This window comes from Phyllobates terribilis, unplaced genomic scaffold, assembly GCF_046119375.1.
Source record: "Phyllobates terribilis strain yellow unplaced genomic scaffold, ASM4611937v1 Scaffold_3__8_contigs__length_932513732, whole genome shotgun sequence".
NCBI classification, from domain to species: Eukaryota; Metazoa; Chordata; class Amphibia; order Anura; family Dendrobatidae; genus Phyllobates; species Phyllobates terribilis.
In genome coordinates this window covers 477,844,102-477,868,328 of record NW_027362763.1, presented here as the reverse complement: position 1 = coordinate 477,868,328, position 24,227 = coordinate 477,844,102, and the positions used below count along the sequence as shown (strand labels likewise).

The following is a 24,227-nucleotide window of genomic DNA, read 5'->3' as shown; positions in this document are numbered from 1 at the left end:
TCAACGCCAACTGCTCTGAAGGACTCCATGGTCTATACATTAACATTGTGCGAGCTTCCTGTCCTGGGACTTGCTGGTCCGCTCCCGGTGCACCTGGGGCTCCCGGTATTACTATTGTTCTCATTGGAAAAAGACTAGCTGGGTGGGGTCTCGGTCCTCCACATGCCACACAGATGTCTACTGTCAAGGGGTTCTGCTGTCCACATCTGGGGCAAACCCAACATTTAGGTTCCTGGGAATTCTGGTACTGGGGTGGGGGTGACTTCGGGAGCAGACAGGGAGGAAAATATGTCATTCCGTTTTTTTGTCAGTCTGTAACATCCGTCACCTAGTTCTTCAATCTTTCCTTCAAAATAAGCGCATGCATTCATCCATACATCCACTGTTTTCAACAGACGCTTATCTTTCAGCCATCCATGATAGGAGTTAAAGAAGGATTTCCATTTCTCTCCATTCATCTCTCCATTCTCATTCATTCCCGCTTTACACAATATTTTGTCAATTCCAATCAGTGCCTGTTTCCCTTCTCTGCGTACTACTAAGTCTTTGGCTATAATGCCTTCCTTGGCATTTTGGTTTCCCATTCTTTTGGTTCTCCTCACCTAGAAGAGACTCCTCAGTCACTTAGACAATGGTCACTTAGACAATGGGCCACAAAGGTTTCTGAACCATTCCACTACTAGCCTTCCAGGACTTATACGCCAGCCAGAAAAACAGACCAAAAACACCGATCCCGATACACACCCACAACACAATCATCGGATCCATGCTTTCATTCTTAAGTTCTCCAAAGGAGAGAAGGCAGGACTGTCAATTTATCTGAGGGATTCTACTGGTTCAAAGGGACCTGAGCCAGACAACAATCTGTGAATTACCTGGGGATCCGACCGCTCGGGGGTGAGGGAGTCTCTTCTATGCAGTGATATAATTAGGTAGAATATAACAGTTATTCTTACCTCAGCGCTGTATATATCACCAACAGAGTGCTTCACTCGTCCCACATCTCGGACCGGTCGAGCACCCCTGGGTAGATTAACTCAAGGTCCCTGTTCGAGGCGCCAGCTGTCATCACTGCATTCTTGGTCTTCTATCCTTTGGATTACGATATCGGAGAGAATGAGACACAGGACAGGATGTTTGTGTCTAAACATGCTCTAAACTTTATTACAAAACACAGGGTTAATATACACCCTGAAGGCAGGAAACGGATTTGCCATATATGGTTCGATTATACAGTTTAGCTGAACAAGCGAGAAAGCTAGTTTCTGTATGCTTTAAAATATTTAATTAGACGTATCTGGCTAGCAAGGCCACGTTATCTTCTTGCAAGAACACATTATTGCTACAAGAAGAAACATCTGGCCAGGGAAGACACGCTATTGATACAAGAAGGAACATTTCAGCTTGCTGTTATTTTCACCTAAAATAACTGTCAGACTTATATAGCATAGATGGGGTCTTTGAACTTTGAGGAGCCTCATCTTCTGCTATAACACCAGTTACAGGCTGGCTTTCACAGAAAAATCGTCATGACAAACACAAAGGCCTCCAGAAAACCTCTGGCTGGCATGACAACCCATTGGCGCCCCGCGATCACGTCACGGGCGCACCAATGGGCGCATGGAATAATGCACCCCTGTGCTGGCGCATGTTAAATGCCGCTGTCAAACATTGATAGTGGCTGTTAACAGGTGGCTGATTAAATTGGACATCATCTTGCAGGAAAGATGCGGATGAGTCCGCATCCAAGGTATGGACACAACATATGATGTACATGTACTTTAAATATCGTGAAGGGGTTAAAAGAAATAGCAAAAGTCTGAACATATGCACAGAAATATCATTTGAGTTGTGGATTTTCTGCAGCATTTCTGCACCAATTAGCTAAATAAGGTTACTTGCATTTATTTTTTCATTGCGTTTCTAAGTTGCGTTTTATTACATGTATTTATTTACATGTGCTTTTTTCTGCTGCTTTTTTGGTCTTCTTTTGGTATGTCACGTGTTAAATAAATCTGTTTTGTTTTTCATATTTCCGAATATTTAGCTTTGATAAAACTTTATTGATAAAATCATGTACGGATTACAAGCCTTTTTAGGTCTAAGGGGTAACGTTTCTCCTTGTGGAGAGTGACATACCGACTCTGGCATGCCAAAGTAAGGAGGCTTATTCACCGTGCAATACTCCTCAGTCCAGAGCCTTTCATCTAGCCAAATCAGTTCTCATACTTTGCACTGACGAATGCCAACAGCCCAAAACACTTGTGATTTGGCTTTTATCCTAAGTCATATTGCACGACTCGTTAAAGGGTCAATAGTGACTTGTAGGATTGCTGCTTCCAATAGGTGGCGCTATAGAGTTCAAGTCCTCTTTTTCTCTGAAGAGGCAATTTGCATATGCCTTTTTAGTACGTTCCTGCTGCAGAAATGCACTAAAAACACATGTGTTTTTTTACCTGCGGATTTTACTCATTTAAGTTATGGGCAAAATCTGCAATTCAAACGCATAGAGAGAGTGACATATTGCCGACTTCTAAAAACTCCACAGATCAGTTTATGCTGCATAAAAAAAAATCACAGTGGGTATGAGATTTCTTTAAATCCCATTCACTTTGCTGGAACTGTAAGATGCTGAGTTTTTTGGCACAGTGAAATTATGCAGCATCAAAAAAAAAAAAAATACTTAGAATGGGAATTTAGTCTAAGGCTGTGTGCCCACGATGCAAATTTAATGCGTTTCCGCGGTGGCATTTCTGCCTTGGAAACGCATTAAAATCGTGTGTTAAGATGTCTGCCATGTTTCCCAATGATAATCCGCTGTGCACATGCTGCGGAAATTTCCGCTGCGGATCATCATTGTGGAAAAATAGGCAGCACAACCATAAGTTGCATGGATTTATATTGTGTGACCAACTTATATTGTCAATCCCTTTTCCAAATGCATTTGAGTGATGCTCAAAATCGCTTGGAAAAAGGCATGCATAAACGCATGTAAAACCGCTTAAAAAAGCGCATGTAAAATCCGCATGCATTTTTTCTGCTAGGGAGAGGAAAAAACGCTCAGGAAATTTCTGCTTCAAATCTGCATCGTGGGCACACAGCCTCAAGGAGAAAAAATAAGATTCAGACATTTGCATTTTGAGGTGCACATTTTCTGGAGCACATGCTTCTCAACCTTAACCCTTCCAAGTACATGCACACTCGATTTGGCCAAGTGTGCATGTCTATTCAATTAGGGGCGAGGAGTAAGTCGCAACTAGAGAGAATTCTGAGCTTCGTTTCCTATTTTTTTCATGTATCATCTCCAAAGGGAAAATTGATTCTTCCTGCTGAAAATTACTGGTTTAGGCTGGGACAACATTAGCCGCATCATCTATCGTATAACCAAAGTTGGCTAGGTGTAGCTGCGACCTTGACAAGCAAGTCGCAAGAAGTCCAACTGTGTTGGATTATTTGCGACTTGCTTGTTGCAGTCTCAGTACCCCCGTGGTCGCAATGTGACTCCAATTCACTTGTATTGTATAGCAGTGAAACTTTCATTTGTCAAATATAAATGGGTGATCTCTCCCTCATTGGTATTTGGAATTTATTTATTTAGGTTACTTTCTGGAGGTTACCAAAGGTTTGAGTTGTTTTCTGTTTGGTTGTTTTTACCACATGGCTGTTTTTAATTGTTTTTAGATTAGTTTCTTATTGGTTGGTCTCAATAAATATATTTTATTCCTCAAAGTGCAGCCTTCATTGTCTGTATCTTTCTGCTCCTTTGTATGTATTATGCTATTTAGCAGTAACACCTTGGTCCCGCGACAGGTTTCAAGGCCAAAGTTGCCGTGTAGCCCCAGCCTTAGCTGACTTCTAATTTATGTAGTCATTTATTGCTGCTGAGCAAAATATGTTTACATGATCTTGAGGGGTCCCAATTCATTAAGTTGTTTTTGCCATTTTTCCAGCATGAAACAATTTCAAACGTTGCAAAATTTTTCAGCAACTCAAAAAAGTTGATTCTTTTGGCTTTTCTACGGCAGTCTCAAGTAAGTTTTCCAAAATGGGCAGAGATGGGGCATGAAGGGGTGTGGTGAAAAACTCACCCATCTCACTCATCAAAATTTTATACCACTTTGGTGGTGTAAATTTCATCAAAAATGTACTCCAGGGACTGGAGTAACATTTCTGGCATAGGATGCCCCTAAGGGTGGATTAAAAGTAGCCAGAGCCTCAGGCAGTTTAAAGAGCATGGCCCCCCCAACACACATGACATTTTTGAGAGGTTATGTGATAGGTCACGTGCAAACACACAGGTGTTCTGCACATCTGTAAAAATAAGGAAACAGAAAAGAATTGATACCTTTTATGTACAGCGCTTTTCATAACTAAAGAAAATACTATATAATAAGGGACAGCGCTATATAAAACATGAGGGGGTGCTATGTAATAAGTGGTGGCACTATTCATAACAAGAGAGGATGGTATATAATAAGGGATGGCGCTATACATTTCAAGAGTGGACAATACGTAATAAGTGACAATGCTATATATAACAAGAGAGGATAAGGGACAGAAGTATACATAACAAGAGGGGATGCTATGTAATAAATGACATCAATATAGATAACAAGAGGGAATGCTATACATAACAAGAGAGGACACTGTAATAAGAGACAGCACTATACATAACAATAGAGGACACTATGTAATAAGGGACAGCGCTATAGAAAATGAGGGGACACTATATACTAAGGCGCAGCATTATACATAAGATAGGTTACTATATACAAAGGGATGTGCTATACAGTAAAACAGGGTTTCTTTCACAAACAAGATTATTACTCTCATCATCTGTCTGCAAGTAAAGCTGCACTTGCACTGGAAGATAATTGTGAATGAACATTCTCAAGAATGCTAGTTTCACGACAATCTTTCAGTGTAAATAGGCTGCTGATCTAGCTCCTTAATTGGGTGATGTTATCTTTTGTGCAGCACAAAAGATAAGATAAGAAGTTCTCGGCAGTGTGGGACCCACACTGCCGAGAACTATGGCAGCCCATTCGCACTGTGCAATCTGTTATTAATTGCTCCGTGCTCATCATTTACTGCAGTCTTCCTGTGTAAACAGGCTATTAAATGACTGCCAATAGGTATGTATATATATTATTATATATATGCCGCTGAATATAAATATGCACCACACCATTAATATATAATTAGCCATTAAATCAGTTGATCAAATATTAGGTGCAGAACTGCATGGCAAAAATGTCACTGAAAAAAAGCTAATTAATGGGGTGTTTTTCCAATCATCGAAGACATCCCATGTTACTCTGGGTTATATTAAGCAGCACTTATAGAAACACACATTATTACAATCCCTAATAAATATCCCAACATTATTCTCTGCGCAGTAGCGGCCGCAGATTGGCTACAGGACCCACGTAGCAGAACAATGTCCAGGTAGTGGACAACTCCTTCAAGACTTATATATATAGCAATAGTACAGCTTCGTACAATCTCATATACAGTGGGTACGGAAAGTATTCAGACCCCTTTACATTTTTCACTGTTTGTTTCATTGCAGCCATTTGGTAAATTCTAAAAAGTTCATTTTTTTTTCTCATTAAAGTACCCTCTGCACCCCATCTTGACTGAAAAAAACAGGAATGTAGACATTTTTGCAAATTTATTAAAAAAGAAAAACTGAAATATCACATGGTCATAAGTATTCAGACCCTATGCTCAGACACTCATATTTAAGTCACATGCTGTCCATTTCCTTGTGATCCTCCTTGAGATGGTTCTACTCCTTCATTGGAGTCCAGCTGTGTTTAATTAAACTGATAGGACTTGATTTGGAAAGGCACACACCTGTCTATATAAGACCTCACAGTGCATGTCAAACCAAATGAGAATCATGAGCTCAAAAGGGACTGCTCAAAGAGCTCAGAGACAGAATTGTGGTAAGGCACAGATGTGGCTGACTAGCCCAGGGGATGGGGATGACTCGTTACCCGGGCCTTTGCCTTGGGGATGTCGCGGTGGTCGGCTCCCGGGCCCGTACCCTGGGGTCTCTCTTTAAAAGGGAGGATAATAGATTTCTTAATTTTTATGAAAGTTCGTGACGCCACCTGTGGCTTCTGGTGAGGATCACCAGCGCTGCGCAGTCCACTGAGGCCGATGATAGGGCAGCTCGATGGTATAGCTCCCCACAGGTGGAGCTGGGCCTCAGGGCAGTGTACGGAAGGGGAATGCAGGACAGAGGGAACCCAGCCGGGTCAGAGCAAGAACAGGGACAGACACGATAGTCACTTCAGTACCTTTTACTGATGGAAATTCAGGCACGTCCCGGAGTACTGTAGGGTGAAGGGTGCATGTCAGGATCCTCCCCAATGAGCGGGTGTAGGGCCTCCTGTTACTTGCCTCTGCGCAGTAAGTTTCTGACCTGCCTGGAGCTAGGCCTAACTTTGTCTCTGTCCTGCGCTGGCTGACCTTGTGGTAGGGCCTTTCCTTGGAGTACACGCTCTTCAGCTTGCGGGGCCTATGTGTCTCCCGGCTCTGTTACGTATCAGCACTTTAGCGATCCTGGGGCTTGTAGTTTTCCAGGGATTCCGGTTATGTCTTACTGGGTCATAGAGATCCCGGTAAGCTTTGGACCCGGTGTCCGGTAAATTCTTCGGGGTGAGCAAGTTAAGCTCCTCTGCCCCCTATGTACTAACTCTCCACTCGCCTTCGGCCTACTCGGGCCCTCCCTAGGCTACTCACACTAACAGCAGCTTGCCGTGCTTCACCGATCTTATGGAGCCGGCACACCTAAAGCTCACTTCTCTGAGCTACACTGAGTCTTGATCTGGATAAGCTCCACTGCAGGATAGCAATTGCAGGAGCTGGAACAAGCTTTTGTCCTCTGAGGTAACTCCTCTCAGACTGTACTGGACTCACTGCTAAACCAGAATAGACTGACTAACTGCTGCCTGGCTCCACCTTCCCTATTTATCTCCCTAACGGGCTCCCTCTGCTGGTCTGAGGCGGAAGGTGAAGATGTGTGAATGGTTATGGGGGCCTCTTGTGGAGGAATACATCAATGCACTCTTCCAGGATCTGTGATACCAAGAGCAGCTGGGCGTCACATGGCCAAGGTTCTAAAAGAATTTCTGTATTACTCAAAGTTCATAAGAGCACAGTGGCCTCCATAATCCTTAAATGGAAGAAGTTTGGGACCACCAGAAGTCTTCCTAGACCTGGCTGTCCAGCCAAACTAAGCAATACCAAGGAGAAGAGCCTTGGTAAGAGAGGTAAAGAATAACCCCAAGATCACTGTGGCTGAGCTTCAGAGATGCAGTAGGGAGATGGGAGAAAGTTCCACAAAATCAACTATCACTGCAGCCCTCCACCTGTCGGGCCTTTATGGCTGAGTGGCCCGACGGAAGCCTCTCCTCAGTGCAAGACATATGAAAGCCCTCATAGAGTTTGCTCAAAAACACATGAAGGACTCCCAGACTATGAGAAATAAGATTCTCTGGTCTGATGAGATGAAGATAGAACTTTTTGGTGATAACTCTAAGCGGTATGTGTGGAGAAAACCAGGCACTGCTCATCACCTGCCCAATACAATCCCAACAGTGAAACATGGTGGAGGCAGCATCATGCTATGGGGGTGTTTTTCAGCGGCAGGGACAGGATGACTGGTTGCAATTGAAGGAAACATGAATGTGGCCAAGTATAGAGATATCCTGGATGAAAACCTCTTCCAGAGTGCTGTGGACCTCAGACTTGGCCAAAGGTTCACCGTCCAACAAGATAATGACCCTAAGCACACAGCTAAAATAACAAAGGAGTGGCTTCAAAACAACTCTGTGACCATTCTTGACTGGCCCAACTAGAGCCCTGACCTAAACCCAACTGAGCATCTCTGGAGAGACCTGAAAATGGCTGTCCACCAACGTTCACCATCCAAGCTGACGGAACTGGAGAGGATCTGCAAGGAAGAATGGCAGAGGATCCCCAAATCCAGGTGTGAAAAACTTGTTGCATCATTCCCGAGAAGACTCATGGCTGCTCTAGCTCTAAAGGGTGCTTCTACTCAATACTGAGCAAAGGGTCTGAATACTTATGACTGTGATATTTCAGGTTTTCTTTTTTAATAAATTTGCACAAATTTCTACATTTCTGTTTTTTTCAGTCAAGATGGGGTGCAGAGTGTACTTTAATGAGAAAAAAATGAACTTTTTAGAATTTACCAAATGGCTGCAATGAAACAAAGAGTGAAAAATTTAAAGCGGTCTGAATACTTTCCATACCCACTGTATGACACAGTAGGTTATAGGACCTTATATTGGACAATTTTTTTTTCTTTTTAACTAATCTAATATGAAACAAAACTGAAATAGCTTTGCTTCTAGAGAGGATCATATTATAATACTGTGCATATGGAGACACTATATGGCAGCACCTGGTCCGTCTACAGCTCCAAAATTGTGGGGACTCTGTGCTGCCATACAGACTCTGTGAACAATAGTTTTTCAAGCTTGATTACATTGAGCATTTTTTTTTCCACCTCCATTTTCATTACGAGCTACATACATTTGTTCATGCGTCTCTAACTATTATTTTCCTTCTGTTCTGATTTTCATTCTTGTAGAAAACACAAGACAGTTGTCGACGAGTGAAAAGAATTCTTGAGATAACGGGGAGGTTATCCAATGACTGCCATTGAGGTTGAGATTTCAAGATTTACACTGTATTGATTCCTTTTCCAAAAAAACATCTTTTTATTCTACTTCTAAATCTTTAATATGAATAAATCTTTTCATATTGTTTGTCTGAGGAAGCTCATGAGTGAACAGCTAAGCAAAGCCTTACATATAAAGAAATGTCTTCATAATCAAGGAATCAGGCACTGCAGAAACCTTCATTTTTCTAAAAAAAAAAACAATAAAATTGCAATCACTTTTCATAAAGTAGTGTTATTTTATGATCGATAAAATAAATGTTGTGCAAGACTGAAATCAAACTACTGTTTGGCCCTAACTCATTATTATCACTATAGAATCACTTATTAACACCAATTTTAGATCCAAAATCTCAAGATTGGTTGAGAGTCATATGTAGAAAGCTCATCCTAAAAATAACAGAAAGCATTAATAAAGTTTGTCTACTCCAGTTTAATATTCTACTTTGCCATAGGGTATCATACCTTTAAAATAATAATTCCCGCAATACTCACTCTCCCTGGTTTCAGCATTGCTTCTCCACCATTTTGTCAGTCTTTATGATGGGTTGCAGTGATAATAACATAAAGTCAACAGCGCACTTGACAGCTGCAGCCAGATCACTGAGCTCAGTGACTTCTGCCATCTATTTTGCCAGAGACTTTGCGCCCATTGATTAGCTGCAGCAGTCATGTTCACTGTTGATGTGCTTTCAATGCTGCAGATTATCAATAAAAATAAACACATTGACAGATAGGTAGCATTGGACCTGGGGAGGGAAAGTAGAGCTGTGATTCTTATTTTACAATTATGCAACCCTATGTAACATTGCAATTTTATACCAGACAACCCCTTTAAGGCTATGTGCCCACGATGCAGAAATGGTCAGGATTTTTTCCTGAGCGTTTCTGCATCTCCCTGGCAGAAAAAAACGCATTCGGATTGTACATGCGGATTGTACATGCGGATTGTGCATGCGGATTGTACATGCGGATTGTACATGCGGATTGTACATGCGTTTTTCCTGCCAGGGACATGCGGATATGAAGCGTTCTTCACTTGCATTTCCACATGCGGGGTGTCAAGCGCTTTCCAAGCGATTTTAGCATCACTTGGAAAGTGCTTGACAACTTGGTCACACTATATAAATCCATGCAAACGGCATGGATTTATATAGTGTGACCGAAAGAATGGTAAAAAAATAAAAAATAAATATTATACTTACCTTCTGATACCCCCTGGAGTCTTTATTCAATCTGTCCTGGCTTGCTGGCAGCTCGCGGTACACTGAAGGACCTGCCGACGTCAGCATCGCGTGACCCGTCACATGACTATGACGTCAGCGCAGGTCCTTCAGTCCATCGCGAGCTGCCGGCATGAAAGGACGAGTGCAGCGGGGGCCGCCAGAAGGTAAATATAATCTTTATTTTTTATTTTATTCTTTTTTTCACAGTTTTTTCTATGGTACCCGGGTCCAGAGGAGAGTCTCCTGTCCTCCACACCCGGGTACCATCCGCACATTAGAACGCATGGATTCCGCATGTACAGATCCAGTGATGCGTAATCCATGCGGTCTAATGCAAGTCAAAGGAGGCGAAAACGCAGCGCTTCCGCAAAATAATCGGTAGTGCTGCGTTTTTTTCTGCAATGATAATCCGCAGCGGAAATTTCCGCAGCATGTGCACAGCACATGCGGATCATCATTGGGGAACATGGCAGGCCTTCTACCAAGCGTTTTTTAAGCGTTTCTGCAGCGTTTTTGCCGCTGTGAAAACGCTTAAAAAACGCATCGTGGGCACACAGCCTAAAGGAAATCTGTCAAAAGGTTTTTGCTACCTCATCTGAGAGCAGCATGATGTAGGCAAAGAGACTCTGAATCCAACAATGTATCACTTATATTACTGGGTACAGCAGTTATGACAATCAGAGTTCTTCGATGTAGACTGATGCAGAGCTGAGAAAGCTAACCCCGCTCACACCCAGCTCCTTATGTACATAGTCTGTCTATTGACAGTGAGCTGCTTATCACAGGAGGTGGCGGAGTCAGACTAGCAAGCATCTGCCAGCTACTTTAAGCAGTGATAATGTCCTGCACTGTAAGTAAACAACAGCACACAGCTTGATAAGTGACACATTGTTGAATTCAGTGTTTTAGCCTTTACCTCATGCTGTCCTGAGATTACATAGCAAAAACCTGCTGACAGATTCCCTTTAAATTGTGATTTAACGGAGTATTTCCAATGCTAGCATATGCTGTTCTATTCTGATTGATAGGGGTCTGACTTCTGGCACCCCTGCTAATACAGGGCTACCCACTGGAAACAAAACCCCTTTTAAAGAGTGGTCTTCTCATGTATAATGTCACATCACTGAACACTCCCCAAATTTCCTCCCCTCTTGTCCTGTATGACAACTGTCCCCGGATTGCTAACATAGTCATTTAAATTGAGAGGTTGGGGATCATTGACTGAAGACAGTCGGGGACACTTGGGGTAACAGTTCCAGTTGGATTCAAACTTCAATTTCCCAGTCCAACTGGGCTACTGATCACCTATATAACTGTTCACAGCCTGACTATAAAATAATGAGAGGCACTATGAAGGTAGAAGGTTACATATTATTTCGGACTTATCACTGATCAGTAACTTATGGCATATCCTAGTCATAGTGATTAATGATGATCGAGTATGCCTCATCAACCCTTTAGGTGTGCACGCTCGGGTGCTCGCCGAGTATTTTGGCGTGCTCGGCGTTTCATTTATTGTTGCCGCACCTGCAAGTGTCACAGCTGTTAGACAGTTGTGACACATGCAGAAATAGCATGGCACTTGCAGGCGCGGCGACAAAGAATGGAACGCCGAGCACGCCAAAATACTCAGCGAGCATCCAAGCGTGCTCGCTGAAAGGGTTAATGAGGCATATTCAATCATCGCTAATAGTGATACTAAGAATCTTTTAACTTTATATCAATACAGATTTGAAATTCTTTACCAAAAAAAGATATGTTATGAAAGATATATTATAAAATTAATAAGCACAAATATATGGGACCCATTAAAATTCCCAAAAAAACATAATGGTGTTCAAATGTTCACATTCACTACAACAAATTATATTTTAAGAAGGTGTAAATGTTGTCCTTAGCTTTGGGATTCATCTGATCAACAGGTTTCTGTATATCTGTCTTAACCTCTTTTTTATTTCTCTTTAAATCTTTTTATATCTCTGAAGTAGTTTCTATATAACTTAAGTCTAACTGATATAAGTACATTATCCAAAACATCTCTGAACTGTAAGTTCATGGACAAAATTATTGAAATGAGGTGACTTTGAGGTTCTAAAGTAATCAAGAAATCATTGTGAAATCATTCTCTAATCGTGGAGTGTACAATTTAAAAAATGACTGAAGACTTTAGGGATATGATTATGTGACCACGAACAAATGACCTCCACAGTCCTGCGATGATTATCAAATAGCTGCAGGATGATATTCTGAATAATCCTGTTCGATAAGACTAGGATGTGAATGTAGCAAATTATCTCAGCAGAGACTGCTTTTTTTCTTTTGCATAATTGAAATCCCACATTCTGCTACTATTGTTACCAAAGTGGAAAATGCAGATCTGTCATGTCAGCGGCACCGAGTTAATCAAGGTACAGACTTCAAATCTTTGTGTTTTTTTCTCATTAATTTCTAATAAGTGACTGTCACACATTCTTCATATAAAATGGATTGAATTACTGCACAATCCAGCCCTCAGAAATACTTTTCCTTAATGTGTTTTGATTAAAAAAAAGTTCTGTGCTGTTCAGAAAATGTGTTTCTGCTGCTAGTCTTCTTTGAATGCCCTGATGCTGTCACCCTAAAGCGTGATTCAGACGTATAAGCATATTCAGACCATGATGCGCAGACTGGCCGTGAGTCTCCTGACCCAAAATTGACGACCTTATATATATGTATGAGGCTGTCAAGTTCGGATCAGGAAACATGTAGCTAGTCTGAATGAGGCTTTACTCAGGCATGTTTTATATTGGAAATACGATTGACAGATCAGAGTTGGTCATTGTGGATCACTCTTTGTGATCAGTTTATTGTCAGTGGACCCTTCTAACAAGTAGGTATTGTCATATTTGGTGAACCCCTTTGGAAGGGTATTCCCATCATATAAAGTGCTAGAATATGGTTGGAACATGCCATCACATTATGATCAGTAAGTGTTGTGACCTTTAGTACACCCACCTATAATGAGAATTAAGGTGATGCAGCACTAGTTTAATGAATGGGCCAGCAGTATAACCCTACATAGTCCTTTACATACATTTACCATACATACATTTTACAAACATTTAACACAAAAATCTGATTTAAACTATAGGTTATTTTCTTGTAACACATTTCCTTTATGCCCCAGTCTTGGTTCTTAAAGGGGTCATCTGGGATTTAGGGTTTTTTTCCTATTGGGCTTAGAAATTGAGATACAGTTCATCAATATTCCATAAGAGTGGGGACATCTGCTCCGATGAAATAGTAAAGGCTGCAGTCGATTCAAGGGCGCTGATTGGCTGCAGTGGTCAAGGAATATAACAATGTTACCTGACTTATCGGAAATAGTAGTGCCAACATCGCTGGAATTGCATAACTGTGGAAGGCAAATTGTTTTTATTCTTATGGGGCCTTAAATTGATTAGGCTGGGTTTGTCGCTTTAATATGGATTATACCTCAATAGTGCTATTAATGTATACATTGACTACAGTTCTGGAATTGGGGAGAGAGCTGTCAGACACAGCCAGACTCCCCATATATAACATAAGCATGGTTTCGCTATCACTGCATACACAATGCTGAACAAACACTGTGTATACAGATCAGGAAGCACTGACAGTGCTTCCTCCTCCGAACCCAGTGTTCATGTGATTGATGGGTGTAGAGAGGGATAAGGAGCTGCTGAGTCCTACTAGACCCAGTTAGCTCTGCTATGCAAGCAGGAGACAGAAATTCCTCTGTAACTGGCACTAATATACTAGCCCCAGTTTAATGGAAAATCAGCAGTAAAAAAAATTATTAATATGCTAAAATACCCTCTGAAAGACTTTAAGACTTTTCGGGGGTACAGTGTGTGAAATAAATAAATCAAAAATAAAATAAGTAGAAATAAATAAAAAAAAAGAGATTTTGCAAGTCTGAATCACTGTTTCCAACTTTGTCCTCATGTAAAAAAATGTCCAATATATAAATATAATTTCTACGGATAGTGGAATACAATATAAAATGCTTTTTAGCGGATCTTTTTGGTAATAAAAAATGTTTTGAAAAAAGCACTTATTTCTTGTGTTTCATTACATTATTACATTTTCCCTGAATATCAGCAAAAAAAAGGAATATGAAAAGTATTGTGAAAAATAGAGGCAAAAATTTTTTGAATATCCGAACAATAACATTTTTAAGAGCTGTTAAAAGTATATGTACGATAAACCCCAAAAATGTTCCTGGTCAGGTACCTGGGAAAATGGCCCATTCTTGAACTTGCTAAAAAATATAGCTAGCAAAGTAAGATATGAGCCTTACATATGTTTTAACTGTATTGATCATGGGATGTTTTGCTGTTTTTTACCTTAATCTTTAAAATCCTTACATGTGGCCGAGATACAAAATATAAATGTAAATAATCTGGTAGGGGCAAAATTATTAAATTTCCAAAGCAATCAAACTTATTAAACTATAAACTGGATCTTGCGAACCTTTTGGACTAAGACAAATGTGTTTAAGATGTCCCAGCTGTGATTAATGTGGCTGTCAGTTTGAAAAATGACGACAACTGGGTTACATGGGTGAGGCTGCCCTATGACCTTACGGTTAAATGTCTTAACGTGAGGATTTGTAGCAAGAAAATAAATTACTGCTAGACAAAATATAATCTAGGTAAAAGTTGTCTGCTGGGTACAAAACTTGTTTTGGCTTCTTTTCAATAGAAGTTGGCTTTAGCTAACCATCCTGGCTACTTTCTGTGTTGATGGAACCATTTCTGTGTATCACACATATGACTTCTGCTTTATTCATAGAAGTCGGGATGCAGAATACTACAGCACACAAAGGAAAACTCTAGTATTATAACTAACACTGGAGCCCAGGAGCTTTAAGTTATGTTTATAAGTTAAGTGATGATTGTCTCATTTTCCAGAAATTATGATAAGAATTATCTAAAAAAAGAAGCCAAGACTGACAAAAAAATATTTTGTATTTGATCATTTTTCATGACAATGTAATATTTAGGACCCGATTCTTCAAGATTGGCAATAAAGGGGCCTGTTGGAGTCAGATGCTCCTCATGAGAATGGTAAAATGTAAATGCAAACTCGTGTTGTGCCCAAATTTTGCGACTTTTCAAACTTTTTCCACCAGTATTCTTCCATAAAAACTTTGATAAATCGGGCCTTAATTGTTTAGTTAGCATTTTCATACCAATATTTGCTCTCAGCATAATGCACATTGGCACAATCCACCCTATCTGCTGTGTAATGATAACTGCATTAAGATGGCAGCTCTCATCCTTGCTACAGACTTTTCAAACCACAAACAGTGACCTTGAAAGATCTACCTATTGGGCTTGTAGGAAGTAGAGAGAAACCTTTTTTTGGACTTTCCGTAGACTCATTGAAGAACACTACCATTGTCAGCTTTTTGAGAAAACAATAAATTTTATTCAAATAGACAACAAATGTAGATGTAATGTTTCTTTAATGATTTCTGTACATAATAATCATAATCTCAGTTATATTTACTATTGTTTTTACTGCTGTAATGTTAATTGACCCAAAGGTGCATAATATTTTTTAAGAGACCTCAAAAATTTAGTGCATCCATGAGCTGTCCATGTAGCAGAAAATGAAATCTAAACCAGTTATGCGCTGTCATAGATTCCTTATATAATTGATGACAATTTTCTGGTGTAAATTTTAGTAAATTTGTGTAGCATTCTCTTCTGCAGGCAAGATACACCTCACCCAGCATGAAGTCACTAACTGGTTAACATTTTCTTCTCTACAGCTCAACTTTTTTGGCTTTTCATTAGGCTAGGGTCAGACAAGCGCATGAAAAATAGTCTGAGTTTTCTGGATAATACTCTATTTCACTGTTCTACATATTTTCAAAAGTTGTCAGGTTCAGTTATTAAATGAGCCATTTCTTAATGATTTTCAACTCCTGAATTCAAATCTGACAATCAATATGTTTAGTTGGCTCTGGTTACTATGATATCAAAGAGTTTTCCTTTTATTGCTACATATAATTCATGCATAAAAGTTTCAGTATTTTGAAACATTATTATTTTTGCAATTATAAAGATGCAGAATATTTTATGTCAATTTTCTGATATTTATTTAGAGGAAATTTAGCAACAATTCAAATTACTAAAATGTGTCTAAACACTATAAACATTTAAAGAAATTACATAAAAAAATTTGGTCCTCATTCAGTGACAACTCTTTTTGCTTGTTTCTTGTACTCCTGCATCAGATCATCTCTTACAATTGTCAATAGTAATCTGCAAGCATTGATGGGATCCATTTTCTATGATATCTTTTCTCCATAGCCGCAATACCTTGGTGAAATCTCTCACCATGTTTATCGCTCACTGCTCTGCAGTTTTGTGGAAAGCAGTCTAGATGCGAATGTAAGAAAACAGTGTTTAAGGACATGTTGTTACAGCCAATATTCTTATTTGTTTTGAGGGGATTTTCTACTAAATCTTCATAGTTATCTGCTATTGAGTTTCCCAAAAAATTAGTTACCACTAATGTGAATACTACCCATGCAGCCTTTTCCTTACTTAACAGCTCAGCCTTACTTTTGGGCAGATCCAAATCTCTAAGGCTATGTGCCCACGATGCGGAAATGCTTTGGATTTTTTCCTGAGCGTTTCTGCATCTCCCTGGCAGAAAAAACGCATGCGGATTGTACATGCGGATTTTACATGCGGATTGTACATGCGGATTGTACATGCGTTTTTCCTGCCAGGGACATGCGGATGTGAAGCGTTCTTCACATGCATTTCCGCATGTGGGTTGACAAGCGCTTTCCAAGCGATTTTAGCATCACTTGGAAAGTGCTTGACAACTTGGTCACACTATATAAATCCATGCAAACGACATGGATTTATACAGTGTGACTGAAAGTATGGTAAAAAATAAAAAATAAATATTATACTTACCTTCTGATGGCCCCCGGTGTCTTTATTCGATGTGTCTCGGCTTGCCGGCAGCTCGCGGTACACTAAAGGACCTGCCGATGTCAGCGGTCGCGTGACCCGTCACATGACTAAATGACGTCATGGCAGGTCCTTGAGTCCACCGCCATCTGCCGGCAAGCCAAGACAAAGACATTGCCATCAGAAGGTAAGTATAATGTTTATTTTTTATTTTATTCTTTTTTTTACAGGTTCTATGGTACCTGGGTCCGGAGGAGAGTCTCCTCTTCTCCAGACCCGGGTACCATCCGGACATTGAAATGCATGGATTCCGCATGTACAGATGCAGTGATGTGGATTCCATGCGTTCCAATGCAAGTCAATGGAGGCGAAAACGTAGCCCTTCCACAAAATAATTGGTAGTGCTGCATATTTTTCCACAATGATAATCCGCAGCGGAAATTTCCGCAGCATTAGCACAGCACTTGTGGATTATCATTGGGGAATATGGCAGGCCTTCTACCAATCGTTTTTTAAGCGTTTCTACAGCGGAATTGCCGCTGCGGAAACGCTTAAAAAACACATCGTGGGCACACAGCCTAACTATATCATTCAGTTCACTTTGTGTTTATAAGGTGTGGTTCAGTTGCTAACAGAAAGTATGGGTCATGAGAGGAAGATGCTTCATGACACTAAGTGCCCTCTTCTTCCTCACTTGACTCGACTGAAAATGTTTCTGGTGCTTTTAGAAGCGGCAGTTCTGTATGTGGTACTGGGCGTATTACAGATGGAATGTTTAGATACTGTAAAGTCCACTTCTTCCTTGAGACTCCTTTCCTAATGGGTGCACCTTGCAGAAATAGCAATTGGTAGTGTGATTGTTTGGCTCTATCCAGATCATCGTGCCTGCAAAAGGCATAGATTACCTCTTCCCATGCAACTACTGGGTAAGATGTGATGCACATCTATTGCAGCATGTGTGTGGAGAACAGTTGTTGTTCTCATCTCCTATTCTGCAGCCAAAATACAGGTTGTAGGCTTTCCTTATTATGGTAGTCAAGCTTCACCTTTGTAACCCAAAAGGGACTTCTCCTCATATGTAGCAAAAACTATCTGCTTTGGTAATGCAAGAACAAGGCATATCTGAAAAAAACATACCAAAACAAAATTCACATAGGAGAAAAAATACAATTCTCATGGGAATCTTTATGTCATGTGTTCTGTCATGGATATATATATGTGTGTGCGCCAGCTGCTGTCAATATGTGTCTCCCTCTAATGTTGGGGGTTAGAGGTGTCCTCATCTATTTTTCACTTATTTATTATTATTTGTTTTTTATTTTATTTATTAGTTTTTATGTAATACTCCTCATTCCCCCCCAGTATGTTCATTTCATCACTTTCTTCACCTTTTTCACTTATATACGATATATTTTTTATGTCTCTTTCCCATTACACTGTTTTTATCATGTCATCATTTTCCATTATTGTTTCACTTACCTTGTATGCCTACATCGTGAACACAATCATGTAGTTACATTTCACCTCCCTCTTCCTCATCTCCCTCCCTTCCCCCTCTTGTTGCACTGCCATTTTAATTATATAGCGGCTGCTTTCATTCATTTACATTTATCATGTTATGTAGCGGCTGTGATGTCATATTTTTGATAGTGTCACTTTATTTGCACTTCCGCGCTTTATATCATTATATTGGTTTTGTGCCCCTCCAGTAATTGGACTCTGTTTTTGAGGACACCGTCCCCTCCCTGACCCACTCCCCTGTCATGTCCATATATCATTATCTTCCCATATAAACGCGTACATACTGTATGTGACAGATAAACACCGTATGGTCGCAGTCGTGGTCTTCACCAAAATGGCTGTTGATGTGTGGAAGCGCACTGGGATCAGCCGCTGTGCTGTGTTCCGGATGGCTGTCTGCAAAACGCACAGCGCGGTGACGGCCATTATGGTTGCGTCTGGGTCAGCGTGGATTCTGGAATGCATGCACAGCACATATTGACAGCAGCTGGCATACAGATATATATATATCCATGACAGAACACATGACATAAACATTCCCTTGAGAAAGCAATCACAAAAACGCGCGTTGGGCCGCAAAGAGGGTGTTTCTTGTCTAGGGACACCATGGGTAAGCAGCACCTATCTCTATTCTGAAACTCTGTCCTAGGATTCTGATACCTGACTCAGCTTGAACATACTATTAGTTTTTCTGATCCTTAGATTTGTACTTCTTACTGACCTTGGACTGAGATAATTCTTTTCTTGCCCCGTGACTCTGCCTCTGATTCAATTTTCTTGGTCCTAACCTTGGATTCTCTCACTTAAGGACTGAAAGTCAGGGTGCCTCTATGACCTCCTAAACGAATTGAGTAGCCCCATAGTCTGTCCAGGGAAGCCCTATGTAGAGCTGCCAGATTTCGACACAAAGCTCCCTTAATTGTCATGCTACATTAGTAACACTCTATGCACAGCCCAACCCACTTTTCCGAAAAATGTCAAGGATCGTACAAAGCTGATAAAAGTCCCCTATATGTTTATTTATTTTTGATTGAAAAGCATATAGCAAAAAATAATACAAAATGACAAAAAGAGCGAGCAAGCAAAACGTACAACAGTCAGATAAGAAAAAAAAAGTAATTTTAAGTGCTTGACGTATGAGTATTTTTTAGCTTCCCCTGAGTAAACAGAAAATGTTTTAAATTTACATACATAATTTAGATTTCCTTAGATATGATATTTTTCAGCTGCTGCTTCATATGCACTTTTATACTGTGCTTACCGCAAGATTAATGATTGCTACTAATTAGACTTTTTGGCTCAAGAGATAAGATGAAGTTTGTAATATGATTGATGCTAGCAGTGAAATAATTTCAAGTAACTGTCCCAGAAAACGTTTGTAGGTTATTTTAATTAAGATGTAACTATGTCGAGCATCTCTTCATACTTTCCTTTTTTTGTGATGTTACATCTCCACACAGCTTTATCAGAGAGATGAATCAGTAGTGATAGCTGCAGGAATGAGATATTTAAAGCACCACTCCATTGTTTTTTTATTGCAGTGCCGAAGTGGTGCACCTAATCTCACAATTACCATTTGCTGTCTTCATCTGTTATCGACACTGCATTGGACGCTCTACAAAAGTGTTTAACCTACTGGTTTGCTGGAGCGATTCGGATGTTGGAACTCAATGTCTATGAGAGCCAGAATGAGGCCAGAAAGAAGCTCTCATAGACTTCCACTGAAAGCTTGTGACTGTTAGCTCTGACTTCTAGTCAGTCATAACATGTCACAAGATAGCGGTGCAGGATCGGAGCGGCACTGGGAGCAGCTGAAGACAGCGTCTGGTAAGTATAATACTGGGGTCAGGGAATTTAGATTAGTAGCACCACTCCAGCACTGAAATAAAAACAAAAAATGCTGGAGTGGTGCTTTAACATAGGAGATAATGTAGCTACAATTCTCTGATTGGCACAATGATATTGTAATAAAACAATGTAGAAGGTAAGATGGCCATGCACATTAGACTCATGCAGACCAACTAGTCAATCTCGGTAGACCATCTCATATTTATAAAGGAAAAGAGAAAGCATTGGGTGTGTTGAATCTCCTGTTATTTAAGCCATTTTGCAATACGCATATGTATAAATTACATTTTTAATACCTATATTTTTGGCTTAATGCAGAGATTATTTCACCACTTCAATTTACATCAATAATATCTCCAGTGTATTGCATGGATTGTAATATGTACAGGGATATCAAATACAGCATGTCTATATTATTGACAAGGTAGTAATGTATATTTAAATAGCATATTTCAGAAAGTATGTACAGTACAGACCAAAAGTTTGGACACACCTTCTCATTTAAAGAAATTTCTGTATTTTGATGACTATGAAAATTGTACATTCACACTGAAGGCATCAAAACTATGAATTAACACATGTGGAATTATATACTTAACAAAAAAGTGTGAAACAACTGAAAATATGTCTTATATTCTAGTTTCTTCAAAGTAGCCACTTTTTGCTTTGATGATTGCTTAGCACACTCTTGGCATTCTCTTGATGAGCTTCAAGAGGTTGTCACCAGAAATGGTTTTCACTTCACAGGTGTGCCCTGTCAGGTTTAATAAGTGGGATTTCTTGCCTTATAAATGGGGTTGGGACCATCAGTTGTGTTGTGCAGAAGTCTGGTGGATACACAGCTCATAGTCCTACTTAATAGACTGTTAGAATTTGTATTATGGCAAGAAAAAAGCAGCTAAGTAAAGAAAAACAAGTGGCCATCATTACTTTAAGAAATGAAGGTCAGCCTATCCGAAAAATTGGGAAAACTTTGAAACTGTCCCCAAGTGCAGTTGCAAAAACCATCAAGCGCTACAAAGAAACTGGCTCACATGAGGACCGCCCCCGGAAAGGAAGACCAAGAGTCACCTCTGTGTGAAGCCCAGCTGTGCTTGGTATCACAACTCCTGGAAGGGTGTATTGATGGATTCCTCCACAAGAGGCCCCCATAACCATTTACACATCTCCACCTTCCACCTCAGACAAGCAGAGGGAGCCCGTTAGGGATAGATAAATAGGGAAGGAGGAGCCAGGCAGTTCAGTTCCTGCAGAGTGAGACACAGAAACAGGTCAGTCTGCAGAGGAGCTCAGTGATTCAGCAATTCCTCTGGAGAGTTCAGTTAGTGCAAGCCTGAATACAGAGTTGAGCCAGTTGAATCGTAGCTCGGAGAGGTGAGCTTCAGGTGTGGCGGCGCCATAAGATCGGTGAAGCACGGCAAGCTGCCGTTAGTGTGAGTAGCCTATTGAGGGCCCGAGTAGGCCGAAGGCGAGTAGAGAGAGTTAGTTCATAGGGGGCAGAGGAGCTTAGCTAGCTCACCCCGAAGAAGCAGTTACCGGACACCGGGTCCGAAGCTTACCGGGATCTCCATGACCCAGTAAGATAAACCGGAATCCCTGGAGAACTACAAGTCCCAGGATCGCTAAAGTGCTGATACGTACCAGAGCTAGGAGACACTTAGGCCCCGTAGGTCGGGAGCGTGCACTCCAAGAGAAGGCCCTACCACAAGGTCAGCCAGCGCAGGACAGAGACAAAGTTAGGCCTAGCTCCAGCCAGGTCAGAAACTTACTACGCAGAGTCAAGCAGCAGGAGGCCCAAAACCCACTCATTGGGGAGGATCCGGACATACACCCTTCACCCTACAGTGCTCCGGGGAGTGCCTGAATTTCCGTCAGTAAAAGGTACTGAAGTGACTATCGTGTCTGTCCCTGTTCTTGCTCTGACCCGGCGGGGTCTCTTCGTCCTGCTTTCCCCGTTCATACACTGCCCTGAGGCCTAGCTCCACCTGTGGGGAGCTATACCATCCAGCTGCCTTATCCCCAGCCTCAGTGGACTGCGCAGCGCTGGTGATCATCACCAGAAGCCACAGGTGGTGTCACAAACTATTTTATAAACTTAACCAAAAACACCAACCCTTTTAAAGGAGAGGCCCAGGGTACGGGCCCGGGAGCCGACCACCGCGACATCCCTAAAGGCCAGGCTAAAGGCCCGGGTACCGAGTCATCCCCATCCCCCTGGGCTAGTCATCTCCTACTTGGCGTCACGAACAGGATTGCGTGCCCGCTGCAACGACGCCATGTTTTGCCCGTTGCCACCGGGTACTGTGCGCCTTTATTCTGAACTGTGTACGTAAAGTTGTGGTGAAGATAGCCGCCATTATTGGGTCGCCGAGCGAGAAGAAGGGCGTAACCGCCGGGAAAATAAGGGGCGTAACTGCAAAAGAGCGTGAAGTCCCGGACACGCCCCACGCCTCGACGTCAAACCAGGAAGCGCTAGGTCCTGTACGGAGCGTCGCTGAACGCTCTGACGTAGAACGCAAGCGACGCAAGGTCCTGAAGAAAACCGTCACCTGCGGAGCTGCAGCCTACCGGAAGAGAAACCAGAAGGTAGGCCACGGTTAACTAGGGGGGCGCTAAGATGTCCGTCGAACAGCAGAACGCCGACCTGCCGGTCAACGTCCCTGAAGTTCAACCCGTGCCCGATGATAAGCAGGCCGAAGCCGCCGCTCCACCGGCAGCGCCTGTAACACCTTGTTGTTCCTATGACTTTACCGTACATTTCTGGAGCAAAGTGGCTCCCCCAGTACAACGGCAAACCAGATACCCTGTCTGGATTCAAACGGAAGATATGTGGTATCTTAGACATGTACTCTATGACCGGCAAACAAAGAGCTGCCGTGTTATTAGGACAACTGACCGGTGCTGCTGAATGGGAAGTGTAAACATGGTCAGCCGCAGACCAGGAGTCAGTGTCCGCAATATTCCAAAAACTACAGACTGTATTTTAGGACCTTACTGAGGCGGATCTCCGGATGAGGTTCTACAGCTGCTCCCAACAACCAGAGGACAATGTTCGTGACTACGCCTGGCGTCTCCGAGGGGCCCTGCGGGCTCTGAACCAGGTTAGTCCAACCAGCGTTGAGAATGAGAACAAAATGCTGAAGGAACAGTTTGTCCGGGGACTGAGGTCTCCAGAGGAGAGCAGGACTGTGCGTTGGTGGTCCCTGGATCATCCGGATGCCACCTTTGACAATCTTAAGGACATGGCTATAAAAGGACTGCAGCCCCTGGAAACAAATGCCATCCAACGTTACCAGGGTGGGGCTACTCCAGTGCCTGCTACACCCACCTTATCCCCAGTGGCTGCTGAAGCTAAAGTCCCAGCAACGTCCCCTAAAGATCTGGACAGTCTGCGCTCTGAGGTGCGTCAGTTGAGCAAAACTCTGACCACCGTGCTGAGTGCTCTGCAGCTGCGGACGGAGCCCGAGGAAGGAGGGAAGATCCTGCTAGCCGATAGCCCTGAGGATGTCCCCTGGATGCGCAGGAGGAGGAGACCAACACCACCCTCGCCGAGGACCAGTGACCAGCGCCGTCCGTGGAAGTACCCTACCTGCTACCGATGCCTTAAGACTGGACACATCGCCCAGAATTGTCCTTTAAACGAGAAAACCCTGGGTCCAAGGGCCAACACCCAGGAGTAGACTCACCAGGCCCATCAGACTGGTACAACAGGTTCGTCGGAGGAAGACCTTTCCTGTCCATTGTACTGGGCGGGATCCCGACGCATGCTCTGCTGGACACAGGATCTCAGGTAACCATCATGCCTGACGTTCTCTACAAGAGGTTCTGGTCCATGGACGACCTACGTCCGCCAGCTCCAAATTTGACTGTATATGCCTCAAATGGACTCCCCCTTAACCTACTCGGGGTTAAGAATGTGACTGTAAAGGTGGGGAGAGTGGAGCTGAAGGACCA

General features: G+C 41.9%; 1 protein-coding gene across 3 annotated transcripts in view; it reads left to right on the top strand.

Annotated features, from left to right (window-relative positions):
• Window positions 1-24,227, top strand: part of HS3ST5 (heparan sulfate-glucosamine 3-sulfotransferase 5) — a 468,752-nt gene that overhangs the window by 349,097 nt on the left and 95,428 nt on the right. The window contains exon 3 of one of the 3 annotated variants that reach the window (XM_073675878.1): window positions 8,630-8,705. The exons of the other annotated variants lie outside the window; for them this stretch is intronic. The gene's annotated coding sequence lies outside the window, so the exon portion shown is untranslated. The remainder of the gene's footprint in view (window positions 1-8,629; window positions 8,706-24,227) is intronic. 3 annotated transcript variants of the gene reach the window in all.